This window comes from Capsicum annuum, chromosome 3 (genome assembly GCF_002878395.1).
Source record: "Capsicum annuum cultivar UCD-10X-F1 chromosome 3, UCD10Xv1.1, whole genome shotgun sequence".
NCBI classification, from domain to species: Eukaryota; Viridiplantae; Streptophyta; class Magnoliopsida; order Solanales; family Solanaceae; genus Capsicum; species Capsicum annuum.
In genome coordinates this window covers 55639271-55645405 of record NC_061113.1, presented here as the reverse complement: position 1 = coordinate 55645405, position 6135 = coordinate 55639271, and positions in this window count along the sequence as shown.

Genomic DNA, 6135 nt, shown 5'->3' with positions numbered 1-6135 from the left:
CACGACTCTCATGTGTTTGATGAAATGCCTAAGTTTTGGGTATTTAACAATGATCTCTTACTATGGTTTTAGAGCCTTTTATATGGTACTATTATTATTTCCATTCAGTGCTGGTAGGTTATAAACACCCGATACCTATGTATTTTACATGATTTTTAGAATTTTAAGTATGATTTAGTTAAACCATGATTATTCCTATTTATCCAGTTATTGTGATCATAATGAGCACTATCAGTCATGAGATCATGTTTAGTTCAGTTCCAGTGTTAGTTCAATTGGGGGTAGGATTTAGCACCGAATGAGTACAGGGGAGGAGACTTCCCCATCAGTTAGGTAGATCTATTAGTAGCAGTCCTTGCATTCCAGAACTACGTTACCAGCATAGGATATGAGGAGTCACCCATCAATGTAGGCTTGACTTCCTCTTAGGGGTCACCCATCAATTTAGGCTTGACATCTTAGTCCTTCGGGACACCAAATTAGTGGATTCATACAACTAGTGTTAGTACCCATAGCACGGTACTGACACCCTTCTAATTGGGGTTATAGGTTGGACCCCAATTAGCTCAGATTGGGGCATGTTGGTTAGATGATACCTCTCACAGTCACAGTACAGTATTTCAGTATATTCTCAATTCAGGTTTGCTTGACTATATGTACAGACTCTCAGTTATTCAGTTATACAGTTTACATTTTTTTAAATTTCAGACTTATTTCAGATTATAGATTTATTCTTGGTCTTGCATTCTCAGATGTCACAGTTTTCATACATTCATGTTCAGTTATCTCATGTTGTTCAATTAGTTCTTATTTCATATGCACAGTACCCCATGTATGTTAGCCTAACCTCATCTCATATACCAGTACATTCAAAGTACTGACCGTATACTCTTCTTTGTGATATGATGTCTTATATCATAGGTTCGGATGCATAATTTCCTGACCGCAGTTAGACTACTCAGCGTAATCCAGCAGCCGTAGTGGTGAGTCCTTATCCATCAAGGACATGTTATGATTATTTAGTTATTTTAGTATTTCATTTTATCCAGTCAGTCAGAGTTAGTTGAGGGTCTGTCCCATTAACTCCTCAGTTAGTTTAGAGTCTTTAAGACGTTCAGACAATTAGTTAGTTACGTTCAGTTCTTATTATTTGTTTCAGATATTTAGTATTTCATATTTCAGTATTCAAATATATATTACCTTTTTAGTTTATCTTCCACACATGTGTTATGATAATATTTTATTCAGTGCTCACAGCAGGTACCAACTCATGGGTTAGCTTATGGTCACTAGTGATCATAAGCACCATTGTTGCGACTAGGGGGTATCCCCTGGGGTTGACAGTCACATAAACCAACCATTTTACTTCTACTAACTACCATAAAATTTACAAGTCTTGGTATACCCTAGATAACACTAGAGGACATTCCATACTATTACTCACTCATTGGATAAAAGACTCTAGCTATATACTTCGAATTTAGTTTACTATCTTTGCTTTTAGGCCACTACACTTTTGAATTCATATTTCTTTCTCTTAAATTCATTCTACTACTTATGACATACAACCCCTAAATCACATCAAATCTTGGGTGAAAACACTATTCAAGTTTCTAGACACACCCATCCACCCTTAAAGGTGTCATCTAAAAAATGTTTCTTGAAAGGGTTTGGGAGAACAATCTTACTATGGCTCAAAAGTACAATTTATATGAACAAGAGTATACGTTTTTCTTTTGGAATTGGTAGACTCCAATACACTAATGGGTTGCTCAAACTCCCTTAGGCAGTCAGTTAGATTTCTTTGGCTGTATTGGAGAGAACCTCATTGATAAGAATATAAGTTTCACAACTCCTTCCACCTTAAATAAGAAGAGTAGATAGAGAAATTTGAGAAATACATGAATTCGAGTAAGTTTTTCTTGGCACTGCTATGTTGTTCGATCTAGAGTATGAAAGAACAAAATGTCTCTTAAATGTCCCGTAGCCTTCTTATTATAAGTGTGGCGCACTTCATACCATAAAAGAACTCTACCAAACACGGATTTGCAGATATCCTAGGACACTAGAACTCTATGCTCTGATACCAAGTTTGTCACGCCCCGAGCTGAGGCCCTAGACGTAGTTTGTCATGCCCCGAGCCGAGGCCTAAGACACAGCATGCACCCAATACTATTGCGAGTACGAGTGAATATTCTAGCATATCATATAAGCATACAACTAACATAATGAATAGAGAGGAAATAGAATAAAATAAGATTTCTTAAAGGAGAAAGTTTTTCATTAATGTTCATTAATATCACTTAATGTTTGAATATACAATAGTCATGATAAATAATACTAAAAATTACAAGATCTTTCTGACAACTATACCAGTCTATTAAGACTCTATGGAATAACTATAACTGTCAGGAAAAGGCCCCGACATACCCTGATACTGAAAGAAACAAAGTGAAATTATCATATCTAAATTTACCCAGTTAGAAAGGAGGCTCACTAATAACAGATTATGAGAATCCTAATGAGGTGCCTGACCGCGTACTTGAGATCCAGAACCTACATCATGAGATGATGTAGCGCCAAAGACAGTCAATACATGTAACTTATTGGTATACAAAGAAATTTCACAAGGGTAGTCTATAAGAGATTAGAAATGACAGTAAAATTCAAATATAAATAATGACAAATGAAAAGGAAAAAAATATAAATTAAATTTATAATTGACCAAGTAAGGTAGATTTAATTTCTTTGATTATTTGTGGGAGAAAGTAGTAAACCGTCATAAACTACATGTGAGCGCATGGAGTTTAATCTTTGCCCGATCAGCTAAGATATCCTAAACCTTTCCAGGCATAGGACATGACATGACATAATTTGTTAGCAACTATCCATGGTTAGACTCTTTTCAGGACACATGAAAAAAAGAGTCATCCAACTTGCAAAATAATCTCTATCCTATGTCGGCAAACATAGTTTTAGGCATTTGTCATTTAAACCTATACTTTCACGGTCAGCTAACTAACTCCCTTAAGCTGATAATGTTATGCATTTATATTCTTAGTTCTTGATCAAAAGTTTTGCCTTGTTAGGCTCATATTTGTAGTTTAGCCAATTTTATCCCATGTTCATATGTTTGCCATGGCTTATACCTTTAGGACTCATGCTTGGACAAAAAACCTCTTGGGATCATACCTTATGAATGATTATAGTTTTGATTTATTTTTTCCTATTTGTTAGCCTGATGGACTGATTTGCTATGATAAGTAAATTATTGGAAAATCTAGCTAATGAGAATACTCTAACTTGATAAGTTGAGTTGACTTTGAAATTGATGTCTAATCTGAATTGAGACATGAAGTGCTTTGCTTGAATTTATTGTTGATTTAGGATTGGAGTTGAAAGCCTTCACATTATGCAATGCATTTTATTGGGATTTGAGTACACTCTTGCATAATATATTTATTGGGATCAGCATGCACGCTTGTACAATATATTTATTGGGATCCGAGTGCACGCCTGCACAATATATTTATAGGGATCGGAGAGCACGCCTAGACAATATATTTATTGGGATCAAAGAGCACACTTTCATAATATATTCATTGGGATTGGAGTGCACGCTTGCACAATATATATATTGGTATTGGAGTTCATGCCAGCATAATATATTTATTGGGATCGGAGTGTATGCCTGCACTATATTTATTAGGATTGGAGTGCACGTCTGCATAATATATTTAGTAGGATTGGAGTGAATGGTTGCAAAGTACATGGACCTTGTGAGTCCCCCATGGGTCCTAACTTAAAGCCATTGCTCAGTAGGTACGTACACAGGCATTGCATTGCATCGTGCTGCATTGATTCATTTTGGTTCTGATTGGTTAAGGTGTATTTGTTGTCTTTGTACTACTTATTAAGTACTTATACATATGTTACTTGTTTCACTATGTTGAGGACTTCTTAGACTGTGTTATGATATCGTTATGTCTGTTAGACTTGATTATTCACTTAGAACCCAGTAGTTTTCCTGGGAGCAAGTTGTATGGTTGTCTTTAGATGGTTAACAGGTGTATCTCATCACTACTTTGAATTAGGGTCGGTTGACGATGCTTGATAACTACACGTGGATCCATACTTACCCTTATTTTTTCTATACCTTACATGTATGTATAGATCCGATGACCTCGGGGCATTGATTCCTGTGGTTCATTCTTTGTTAGCATCATTGGAGATTGAGGTTGCTGCTACTGGCTTTAGAGACTATAAAAATCTCCTTCAGCCTTATCCTTATGCATTTTCTGTATTTTGAAATACTCAAACTTTTTTAGTTCTGTAATTAATGGTTTGTATTAGTGACTTCCAGACTTAGGATTATCTATGATTTGATTTTACTAGCCTATTAATCTATGTATGAGATTATTTGGGATTTGTTATGTTCCTCGTTTCTTATGCTTCTATGAGTGTGGGATATTGTTCTTAGAATTAGGAATTTGGCTTACCTATCAAGGAGGATGGAAAAGGTGCCATCACGGTCTTAAATTTTGGCTGTGATAAATGGTATCATAGCCACTAATTAGTCAAATCCCAGTTAGACGAGGCAAACCTCAGTCCTAAGTCTAGGCAAATCCCATTCAGTGAGCCAAACATTAGCGACGATGCTGAGTCTATAAGGGGGATACATGTAACACCCAACTTAGGATAAGGAGTCCCACTTCGGCAAACACAGGAGAGATGTTGGGTATATAAGTATGCAAGCCTTACTCTCTAGTGTTGTATTTTAAAGCAATGAGGGTCTAGGCCTAGAGCGGATAATATCTCTAGTATGTTGGGCTCCTTCGTGGTTTAGAATGCCTGTCGTTGCCAGGACCTCAACTCGGGTCGTGACAAGAATGGTATTAGAGCCTCTCCTATGTCAGCCATGTCGATATGAGCTAGATTTCAAACTAAGTTTAGGCAAATCCCATTAAGGCAGGGCAAACCTCAGTCTTAAATCTTGGCACATCCTATTCGGTGGGGCAAACCTCAATGAGGTTGCTAAGTCCATAAGGGGGGATGTATGTAACACCCCAACTTAGGATAAAGAGTCCCACATTGACCAAATATAGAAGGGATATTGGGTATATAAGTAAGCAAGTCTTACTCCCCAGTGATGCATTTTAAAGCTATGAGGGTCTAGTCCTAGAGCGAACAATATCACTAGAGGTCTAGGCTAAGGGGTCTCTCGGGCCTTCGTGGTTCAGGATGCCTATCGCGTCTAGGGCCTCAGCTTAGGTCATCATAAGAATAGTATTAGATTCTCTCTTGTGTCAGCTTTGTTGATGTGGGACATAGTTCAAACTGAGTTTGGGTAAATCCCAAAAAGGTGGGGCAAACCTCAATGCTGAGTCTAGGCAAATCCCATTTGGTGGGAGAAACCTCAGCGAGTACACTGAGTCCATAAGATAGGATATATGTAACACCCCAACTTAGTATAAGGAGACTGTAAGACCCTGAAAAATTCTAAGCTTGACTCAGTCATATCCATTTTGTTCAGTTAGTATTGTTCATGCATCATGAACCCATGCATTTTAGCCTACCTCACTGAGCATACTAGTACATACAAAGTACTGATACATGCTTTTTGCGCTATGATGTTTTATATCATAGGTTCAGCTTATGGGCCCCAGAATATCCTCAGTAGTACAGCTTCTCAATAGACAATGTAGTGGTGAGTCCTAATATTTTGAGGACATGATTATTTTTAGCATTTCAGTTATTTCAGTAGTCAGTCAGAGTTATTTGGGGACTTGTCCCATCAACTCCATATTTTAGATAGTTTAGAGGCTTATCAGACTAGAGTATTTTTCAGACAGTTGTTTTCCAGCATTCAGTTTTTTGTATACAGTATTGTTTTTAGATTTGAACCTTATGGCATTTTCCATGTTTACTTCCTTATTTTGTTATTACAGCATCTTTATTATTCAGTGCTCATAGCAGGTACCAGTCATGGGTTAGCTAGGGGTCCTTTGGGATTGTTAGTGCCACGTAGCATCCGGGATACAAACTCGGGGCTTTACAAAACTTGGTATCAAAGCCTAAGGTTCAACAGAGTCCTAGGAAGTCTGGAATCCACATCTAGTAGAGTCTTGTACATGG